The 11544-nt window shown below is 39.1% G+C and overlaps 1 long non-coding RNA gene across 1 annotated transcript; it reads right to left on the bottom strand.

Annotated features, from left to right (window-relative positions):
* Window positions 1-5387: 5387 nt before the first annotated feature.
* LOC136754162 (uncharacterized) lies at window positions 5388-9594 on the bottom strand. The gene is made up of 3 exons (XR_010817545.1): window positions 9336-9594; window positions 7209-7348; window positions 5388-6530 (listed from the first exon to the last, which is right to left on the bottom strand). It is a non-coding gene; the product is annotated as an uncharacterized LOC136754162 (long non-coding RNA).
* Window positions 9595-11544: the final 1950 nt, after the last annotated feature.

Here is an 11544-nt window from a genome sequence, read left to right on the forward strand (position 1 = left end):
AGGGCTGGATTAAAACAAAAATGTTTGCAAAGTGTGAACGCTCTCAGCTCAGCTCCTCTCTGAATTAAATCTACAATATGAGGACCTTTGAGCGGGGAGGAGCCTGTTCCGGGGGCGTGGCTTCCAGATGGGCGGGCAGCGCAAGAGGCACCGCGAGCCAATCACAGTGTCTGAAATTGAAGAGAAACCGGAGGCGCCATAAGTAACGAATTCAAAATAACAAATATTGTAAACAAAAAAGTTGAGAAAATGTATATTGAGATCAAAAATAAAACAATCGAAAGCAAAATATATAGAATTGTAAACAAAAATAATTGTATCAATTACGATGCTGCAATCTTTGTTTTTGCCGCCAGTTTCTTTGCTTTCATTTTGTTTTAGTTTACGAGTGTTGGCATTGAGGGTGGGGCTTAGAGGGAGGCGTAGGTCTGGTGATTGGTCCACTAGGTTTGAGTGATGGTTCTTCCTAACCCAATCAATTGATCTCAACATCATTTTTTTCTCAACTTCATTTTTTCTGTTTAGGCCACAATAATTTTTATTTTGAATTTGTTACTTATGGTGCTAATTTGAGCCCATGAATTTGAGCCCATACTTTCTTTCCACTTAGACAACTCCCACTGTATTGTTGGGCGGGATTAAGTACAACTTTAACCAGCCACTAAAAGCAAAATACACAACTGTATCATGGGATTCATGTTAAAAGCTAGAAGAGAGTTGTATCTAACTAAACATGAGTACAGTGGTGTAGTTTTCTAGTATGGAATGCCATTTGAGTCAATATTAAATAAATATATAAATATGGCTATGAAATAAATCCTGAAATAAATAAATGAGACAATAAATAAATGTAAATATAAATATATAAATGACTCAATATATAAATACATTGTTTTCAAAATGTATGTTTTTCAAAGGACTATTTTAATTTTTTTCAAGGTACTTTTCTTTCATAATGCCACATTTATTTATTTTAAGGCACTTTTATTTCATAATGCCACATTTCCATTTGGTATATTCAAATGAATGGGGCGTGGTTATCTCACAGATTCAGACCAAAGCAACAGCACCAGAACAGCATTGAATCTGTATGCAAGCTGATGTGCGGACAATATGGAAGACATATCGGTGGGCTCCGAGATACCATGCTATTCTTAGCAGATCTAATTGATCAACATGGTTTATCGGCGGATAATATTTTGGCCCGTATTGGAGGCTTTCTTGAAATACTCGGGCAGATAAGTGCTCTTCAAGACATAGACATGGATGTCGAAGTTGTAAATTGTTTGGGACTGATTGAGCACCGTGTTGTTGTGGAAGATGTCCAGTTACTTGAAGCACAGGTGCGGGAAGCCCCTCTGGATGTCCAGGCGACATGCTCGCTGCCTGCGTGTTGTCTGGGCTGTCAACCCGAGAAACCGGGGCTGTGTGGTGCGTCACCCTGCCCACCTCAAACCAGTGCGCTACTGACGTCAGCAGTTAAAATTAGCTAAAACGTTAATGTCAAAGTCTTTACACTTACACTCTATCAATCCACAATACATAATACATAGTATATACTACTCCCTTAATAACATCCATCTAATTATGTTTTCTTCAGTTATTATTTCATAATGTATGTTTCATTTGGGCGGGGAATGCAATTGTATTTGATTTTGTCTTATTCTCTTGGCTAGGGGAATGAAGGTCTGGAGCTAGTCCGGACCATCAAACTGCCCGTACAGGGACTGAGCCAAGGTGGAGGGATGCGAGAGAATGACGCGCTGGGGGGGTGTTGATGATGGGGTATTTACACTCTTTGACAGAAGTAAGTATGATAACATTGGAGTTGTTTACTCCCAAAATTGATAAATTCCCTGAATCTCCCTTATCGCACATTGCATATTTTATCCTTATTGTGCAGCCATAATCATAACATTAAGCATCAAGCATTAAGATTGCTCCTGGATCAACTTGGCACATTGACGCCCTTAATCAATTACCTGATTGAAAAGGGAGATTAACATAAATTATTATTATTATTATTATTATTATTATTATTATTATTATTATTATTATTATTTCTTGGCAGACGACTTACAACATAAGTGCAATACAAAGTGCAAGAATACAGTTATGTACAAGGCTTCAAATATTACAAATTCAAATTTACATTAAACAGAGCAATTCAAAGTATAATACATTTTACAACTTCTAATTTACACAGGAAAGTACAGTAAGTGAGGTCATACATCCTGGTAAGTAAAAGCTAAGCTGTCAAGATGTAGGGTCACAGTCAAGCGCTACGGGAAAGGTAGCAAGGACGAAATCAATCAATAATACAAGTATTAGTAGCGCAAGAAGCATGATAAAACTGAAGTGCTATCTAACGGGGATTCAAAGGACTGATATTACACGTGCTGTGGGAAGAGATGCGTCTTGATAAGCGCCGGAAGGAGGTCCAGGACTCTGTGGTTTTGACTTCGGTGGGCTTAGGGTCCAGGGATGAGAAGGAGCGGCTCTGGAGGAGGGAGAGTGGAGAGGAGGCACAGTTAGTCTTCTGGCGCTGGAGGAGCGCAGTGGTCTGGAGGGGATGTATGGAGAGATGAGGGTCTGAAGGTGCATCTCGGTGCCGTGTGGTCCAGACAGCGGTAGGTGAGGGTCAGTGTCTTGAACTGAATGCGTGCCGCTATCGGGAGCCAGTGGAGTAGCGTGTGAATCATGTGTGTGTGAGACACCAGACGAGCCGCAGAGTCCTGATGACATGGAGCTGAAGAAAACTTAATTACATGGATGTTATTAAGGGAGTAGTATATACTACGTATTATGTATTGTGGACTGATACATTTGAAGTGTAAAGACTTCAACGACATTCACGTTTTAGCTAACTTTTAGCTGCTGACGAACAACTTTGCTATCCACCTGTCTCCTGTCATAACGATTTTCTGGTGGAAATAAATGCCACTCATTCTCCGTTTCTCCTATCTCTTTGTGTATCATATTGCCACACAAGATTGCATAACTGTTTAATGTCGGTCATGTTTTAATTGTGTTTACTGACCCTCCCGTCTTTAGGCATCTACCTGTATTATACATGTTTTTGCCACCAGTCTGGTCATTTGTGTGACGTCAGTAGCGCACTGGTTTGAGGTGGGCAGGGTGACGCACCACACAGCCCCGGTTTCTCGGGTTGACAGCCCAGACAACACGCAGGCAGCGAGCATGTCGCCTGGACATCCAGAGGGGCTTCCCGCACCTGTGCTTCAAGTAACTGGACATCTTCCACAACAACACGGTGCTCAATCAGTCCCAAACAATTTACAACTTCGACATCCATGTCTATGTCTTGAAGAGCACTTATCTGCCCGAGTATTTCAAGAAAGCCTCCAATACGGGCCAAAATATTATCCGCCGATAAACCATGTTGATCAATTAGATCTGCTAAGAATAGCATGGTATCTCGGAGCCCACCGATATGTCTTCCATATTGTCCGCACATCAGCTTGCATACAGATTCAATGCTGTTCTGGTGCTGTTGCTTTGGTCTGAATCTGTGAGATAACCACGCCCCATTCATTTGAATATACCAAATGGAAATGTGGCATTATGAAATAAAAGTGCCTTAAAATAAATAAATGTGGCATTATGAAAGAAAAGTACCTTGAAAAAAATTAAAATAGTCCTTTGAAAAACATACATTTTGAAAACAATGTATTTATATATTGAGTCATTTATATTTACATTTATTTATATATTTATTGTGAAAGTTGTGTTTTATTCTCTCACATTGTGCAAGACAGGATCTGCGAGAAGGTCATTTTACGGTGCAAATTGGGTTAGATTTAATACCACCACAATAGTTTTGTGATTTGCATTCGCAGACATGCTGCTACATTTTTTATTTAATCCTGCCCTAAGTCTCAGTTATGAATAGTGAATAATGAACACTGAATCTGAAATTTAGGAAACAGAGATTGTGTAAGATACTTCCCTTTCATTTTGAGTACTCTACTGAGGGGAAATCTTTTTAAAAAGATTTTCAATCTTTACTTCTACTTTTAGATGTTATTTTATTTTCATGGGGGAAATTACTTTTGGTCTATTGTGCAAAATCTCTCCTGATTGTATTGTTCTTTGTGTGAGTTCCTTTGTGTGATCCCGGGCTGAAGGTCAACAGCGTCTTACCTGGGTTGCTGGAGCGGAGAGAGTCTGCTGCCTGCCCCTTTGCTGCGAATGCACCTGCATCCAGAGACACAGAGAGAAGATGTGAACCGAGAGGTGACCTGGCGAGTACCTGTCCTTAGGGAAGCTGTTGTGTACCCTGTTTAAGGTGTAGCTCTTGAGTTGTCTCTCTCACTGTTTTTACAATGGTTGGAGCTCTGTGGAGTGCCCAGCTGGGACAGTGAGTGTTGACTTGGGAAAGAGGAACCACATCACACACACTTCCAGTTCCTACATTGGACTGTGTGCGTTTCGGGGGTATACTGAGAGACTGGTTGGGCAGAGTTATAGTGTGATTAGTGCCACACTTTGTATGTAGAAAGGGCTCGAAATTCCTTTCCATTTTATTTGTTTTGTTCTGAAATCTAGATGTGTTTACCAATTTAAAATGTATTTCTCTTATTGTCTTTACAGAAATGCATTACTCAGAAAAATGAAGATAATTTAAAATGATCCCAGAGCAAACAGTAAAGTTCTGAAGGGTCTCTCTACCCAAGCTGCATAGACTGAAAACGGAGCAATATATATTAATAATTATCTATGACTAAATCTATGTCCTTGGGTTATAGAAAGCCAACTTCAACACATAATAACGTTCTGGGGAGATGCTTGGAATGTTACACTCCACAGAAAAATAATCAAATTTATGATGTGTATAACTGATTTGATATAAGAACTAATTTCTTGCAATCCTGTCTCAAACCTGTACAAATACTTGTCAATGGAAAAGAAACAGGATTTCCATTTAAACACTGGGATAGTGATGTATATTGAACAGATTGAATGAAATTTTACCTTAAATAAGTTGTCCTTGCAGTTTCACATTAAATGAGTTACCAATAAACCCTCTATGACATTCAACAGAAGCCGTCCCTTCAAAGATGCAGTGACACAGGATTTTCAGAAGGATGCCACTGACAATGAAAATTAGAAAACGTACACCAAGAAATCTCACAATTTTCAGCTGCCGTTGCCCCCGTTGATGCAAATCTGACAGTAGCGTAAACAACCTCGTCTGACATTCTCAGGAAGACCAGACTGCGTATCTGCACTGAAACACTAAGATCTGCTGTAGGACTCTAGTAAGAGAGCAAAAGAGGGAACAAAAAAGAGAAGTACTAAAAAAGATACTGTACTCTTTTTAATTTGGAGAACTTTGTGAAGAGGGAATTATCAGATGTCACACAATTATATACCCCCTTTCCACACATTTCACATTTTGATGAGTTCAAAATAATATAAAACATTTATATAAATGAACTAATGGTCAAACTCAACACTGGTATGTGTTACAGAGGCTGAATGTCACCCAAACCTGAAAACAGATAACTTGAAATGTACCTTTATATTTTAAAAATACAGATAAAAACATGCTGGGCCTTGCAGATACACCTCTCTGTGTGCCAGGTTCTGCAGGTGGCCATGCCAGTCACTAAAGAGCACCATCGCTGGTGTCAGTTCCCTGGGTTTCTCCAGCTTGATGAAGACTGTAATCTGAGGGCTGCGAGCCACCAGTCTCTGGATGGCCCTGTGGATACTGAGAAGCCTGTTGATGAAGATCTCCAGAGGGAAAGCCCTCAGGTGCTGCCCTACCCCAATGACCACAGCCACATTCTGCCCCCCCCCTATCCTGTCCAGCTCGTGGGAGATGTATGGGCCATGCGATAAGTTCTGAGTCATGTAGGTGATCCATGGTTGGGCATGCTGGGATTGGTGTTGTCTGTAACTCCAGAGAGACTACTTAAGAAGATGGCACAGTGTACTGACGATGATCACTAAACTGTCAATCAGCCCTAAATCATGGTTCCTCTCATCTGGCATTTCACATCAGTTCAGTATACACTATATAGTACTATTTTGTCATTACTTTATTTTCTATTTTATTAATCCATTATATTTTATATTCAAACAGCAATTTGTTAGTTTTTCTGTAAATTAAAGCACCATACTATAAACCACGAACTTCAATCACAGCTCAGTGAAATTAGATTTAACTTTTTCTGTATGCAACCGGACATGGATGACAAGAGCCGTTAAACCAAGACTTCTGTCAATTGTCAATTACTTGTATATGTTTTGGAAGTGATGGAGGACATTGCTATGAAATACACATTTTTTTATTATTATTTTTATTTATTTTCTTGCTTTGTTTTGGCTCCTTCCATTAAGTTTTGCTCACTGTTCTTGTTTCACATATTCTTTTCTGAACATATTTGCAGGAGTTGTCATACCAATCCGTACATTCCAGACACACACAATTCTCCCCTGAAGGATCGATCCCCTTCCAGTTATCAGGTTCGCTGGGCTGACCAGTTCTCTGGTGCCAGTATCTGAACAGAGACGAGAGAGAGCAGGTGTGAAATAAGGCAGCAGAAATTAGGCAATTATGTCTGCATTTCATAGACAGGTCAAAAGCACAAACATTTTTAAAGGCAAGAGAAATGGGACAGATAAAAATCATCCTGAATTAATTATTTAAAGTAATTTTAAGTAATTTTAAGTAATAAAATAAGGACCTAGGGTCAGAAAATCAAACCAAGATCAGAAACATTCATACATACATTCAAACATTCAAGAGATAGTTTTTGCTGGGTTGCTGGGAGGATGTCAGTAACAGTTTAAAAATCAAAATTAAAGGTGTCTCAAATAGTATCATTAGGACTGGAGGAGGGCTGGTGAAATGCAATGATTCACTTTAAAAAATCACCAGCCAACGGCCAATTTGTACTAAAATGCATAGAATTCACTTAACCTGAATCACTGACAATATGTTGATGTTTCAGATCCTTATATCCTTAATAATAGAGCTGATATTCCCATGTGCCTCAAAACCATAAATTCCCATAGCACAATAAAGTATAGCCATAACCCGTGTCCCTTCTGCTTTATAGTAACAGCAGCTGCACTAACACAGTGAGGTCTGTGTGGTGTCAGACATTCTACAAGACATTATGCACATTGACAGTGAGGCAGTGAGTTTAGGTCAGAGTATAAAACATTAGCTTTACGTGATGGTCAGAGGTGTGTTGTCCATCCAGAGCCAGACTCCTTCCATCACGACATCAGTCAGTCCGATCCAATATCTTTGATCTTGTAGCTCAGTAGCACAGTTGCTTGCAATGGAACTAAGATACTTTGATAAGAATATCTAAACAGAAAATTAAGTCAATCAAAACCTTAGTACCATTTTTTTTCCTAAATTAGGGAGTGTAAATCATACAACTTTATTTTGGCAAATATATACAGAAATGCATATAAATTTAGGATTGTGGTAACTTAAGGAGATGGCTTTGAAGTTCTGTGTTTTAAGACATATAACACGTCCAAGCTGGAAGACCCCCCCAACTGATAAATGGGCTGCCATGCCAAGAGACTATGCACCCCATTCCAACTGAAGATTTATTTTGTGAAACACAGACATTCAAGGCACTTTATATATTCCATAGACCAGAGCAACAAACCCAAATACAAACTACATGCTGCTAACAGAAGTGTTACTCAGCTTCTTCTTCAATTTGATAACAAACAATAAAAGGAAAATTAACACTAACTTAATGATACTTAAACAATTCTACTTCAGAACCAAAACATGCTCAAGCCATGTTTGGTCTTAAAAGAAAGAACATTAGTTAAAACAACCACTGGACCATTTATATTTCACATACAATGCAACATTAACATTTGGAAAGAGAATTATTCACATATCCTAATTGATCCTCATCCATCAGTGTCTGGAATTCCAAGAAATCTCTGCATTAACCATACATCTATACATTTTCAAAACTGCTTATCTTTGAGGGTTGCAAGGGACACCAGAGCCAATCCCAGCAGGCAAAGGGCACCAGGCAGGAATACACCCAGAACAGGACACCAGTCCATCACTGGGCAACACACACACGGCAAGTTAGCATAGCCAATAAACCCCAAGCTGAGACTTAAACCCAGGACTCCTGGAGCTGTGAGGCAGCAACACTAACCACTGTGCCACCATGCTGCCCATCTCTGATTTAACATTACTGTAAAAGACCTGGCTTGTTTGGTATCAACTGTAAGGTCAAACTCTGAGGGACTTGAAAATGTAATTGATAGAACTAAAACTTGACAATATAGAGAATTAGAAACTTTAGGTAACATTTAAACATTTTTTGACATTACTCAAGCCATCACACCCCCAATACACATTCTGTAGGAATCAAGGGAGAGGAATGGCAAAGACTGCTTCAATTCGAATCTGAATTGTATTACCCCAAACCTGACCAATCAGAAGTTTGGAAGGAAAGAGATTAGATCTCTTGGTCTTAAATGTATAAAAACAGAAAGTTAAAACTAGCAATTTGGGAGTGGAGTGAAGTGGTTCAATTTGGAGTGGAACAACCTGGGCGATAAAACCAAAGAGACAAAATCCAGGAAGACTGAACGGAACCAGAACTTCTCCACCAAAAACTTGAAAGCTTTGCAACCATCCTCCAGTCAAAGCAGTCTGCCAGCCCTCCCTGCTTTCGACCATCTGCATAACTGAATCTCAGAAAACCACACAGGTAGTATTTTTTATGTACTAGTCAAGAATTTGGTAAATCACAATTACACAAAGCCTAGTTGTGTATGAGATCTAAATTGTAGGAACACCTAGCATAATTATAATAATTGTTATTTTACATGTGTTGTGCCTCAAGTCAAAACTTGAGTATTGGATATATCTCCTCTCACTCTCACTGCTAGTCTCTATCCTATCATTGCAAATACATGTTGTCTATTTTCAATAAACCTTTTATTTTTAATAAACGTATATCTTACATGAAACTAAACAGCCTCAAGGTTAATTCATGCAGATCAACCTCACCGCTAATTCGAATTCGTATTAGTAAAGTATTGTGGTAACTTGCGTATCTCATTTTCAAAGAACTTGACCACTGTGGGTTGTATGTGTGGGGGTCACTGGATAATAGGACTTTATTCAGCAATTGTTATTTCTTCTGATATTTGATAACAGATAAAAACAAAAGTACTTACTAATAAAACAATAACTGTAATGAAAATGTTTTGTCCATTGCAACATTTTGGCTGTATCTTATCAGATCAGCATCCTTTCATTTAATTAAACTATTTACAGGAGTTTGAATAAAAGTATTGCCTACCTGTTCCTCCTTACTCTCTATAATGACCAGGTGCCCCCCCTTTCTGACACAGTCACTGTTAGTCCAATTCATTGCATCAGTGGAGAAGAAGTAGCATGATCCAGCCCACAGAACAGACTTTACAACCTTTGTTATCTGAGGAATAAGCAGAGTGGACAGGATCAAAGTCAATGATCACAGAGTCACATGTAGGAAGACCATATATTCTGATGGAGCACTGTGGAGAAGTGATTAGGACTCTAGACTCATGACTGGAAGGTTGTGGGTTTGAATCCTGGGTGGAGCTGTGCTGTTGTACCCTTGAGCAAGGTACTTCACTTAGATTGCTCCAGTAAAATGCCCCACTGTACAAGTTGCCCATTATCATTAATCATTAATCATTAATAATATCTCTTATTTGTGTTGCAGTGGAACAGTCTCCCAGGGACTCTTACCCAGAGTGTTATAAGCATCAGAAAGGTTGAGAAAGATAATGAAAATAAGACAAAAGCTGTTAGTTTGATAACTTGACAAAACAATGATTGACAGGCTAGACTAAACCAAGATTAGCTCTACAGAGGTGGAAAACAACACATTATGTTTGAATAGAAAACACAACTTATTAGGGAAAGACAGCAGGATGAGGCAAAGCAATACTTATGAACTCTATGGGGATCCCAGTCCCGGTCCTATAATTCTCAAAGACTTGCAGATGGGACAGGCTTTTAACCATAAATTGAATTAAGTGACCATGCTGTCATTTAAATTACCTGTAACCAAGGAATTACCAATAGTGTTTGCCTGCTGCCTTTTCATCTTTTCAGAGGGTGTTGATGTCCACAGAACAGGTAACTCAAACCTGCAGACTCTGGAGAAGCCACACTCCACTATGGATTATTTCTACCTACACATTGAATCTTTTCCTTCCTCCCCCTTGCGCATCTGAACACCTTTTCACTGTATGGCCAAACCCACCCACAGGAATCTTACCCAGAGCGTTATAAACATCAGAAATGTTTTTATACTTCATATCCAGGTCACTGTATTGGTGCTCTGTTGAGAAAGATAATGAAAACAAAACAAATTAATCAGCAAACCTCCACACTTGCATTTTCTCAACCCACTGTCACACCCTGTAGCCTGAACTGGTTTTGACAGTACAATGGAGACCTCTACAGTTACTGCTGTAAATATTGGTAATATGGGGTGTCGGTTATAACTAGATAACTAGACAAAACAAAGATAGATAGACCAGACTAAACAAATATTATGTCTATGCAGGTGGAAGACAATACATGTTTGATTCAGGGTGACAATAAATCAGTCTTACCTGTAGCATTCATATGCAAAGAAAGATTGTCAAACTTCAATTTCAGGATGTCATAATCACCCCTCTTTTCGGCATCTATTGGCAAAAAGAAATATGGAATTCATTTCTAACTGAACTGAACTGAGCTGATGTCCACAGAACAGCTAACAACTCACAACTGAAGCCTATGAACTATTTCTACCCACACACTACATTTTTACCTTCCTGCCCCTTGCGCATCAGAACACCATTTCACTGTGTGGCTTCTGTAATACTTACAATATTTATAACAAACTCCTAGGCCCATGATGGCAGACACGACCAGAATGGTCAGGACAACGGTCAACCACTTGTAAGGTGGTGCTTTACCATTCCCTTTGAGCTCTGAAGTGGGAGCTGCTTTGACACCTGTAGAGAGAGAGAACACAGGGGGGATGAATGAGTGACAATGGTAGTCCCTTTGTTAATGGATGGGAAAGTTTGGGAAAGATACAGGGAGATGATAGCTGTCCTGAAGGGACAGTGGACATGTATTCCTTAACCACTTAAGCTACTTAAGAACTACTGATGAGATATGTTTTTTCATCACCATGGTAAGAAATAACAATCCTGCAGGATTTAAGAGTAATTTAATTTATGTATTCAAATACTCATTTGATCTTTACACAGAGCCCTTTGAAGATTGAGAGAGGTATCTATGTATTGTATTTTTTAAATAATGATCTTCCTCTAAGGTCATCATTCATCTTCTTGTGATTTGCACTTTTCTGCCAACACATTCACTACTGTGCCAAAGGACCCCTAAGTATTTACAAGTTGCCACAGAGAGAGACAGAAGAGTACAGGTGAGAGGCAGCCATCTTGTTGTTTGTCTAGTTTCAGACCAGTCTTAGCATTGTCTTTTTGTTTTAAGTTTGCCTT

This window comes from Amia ocellicauda, chromosome 7 (genome assembly GCF_036373705.1).
Source record: "Amia ocellicauda isolate fAmiCal2 chromosome 7, fAmiCal2.hap1, whole genome shotgun sequence".
Taxonomy (NCBI): Eukaryota; Metazoa; Chordata; class Actinopteri; order Amiiformes; family Amiidae; genus Amia; species Amia ocellicauda.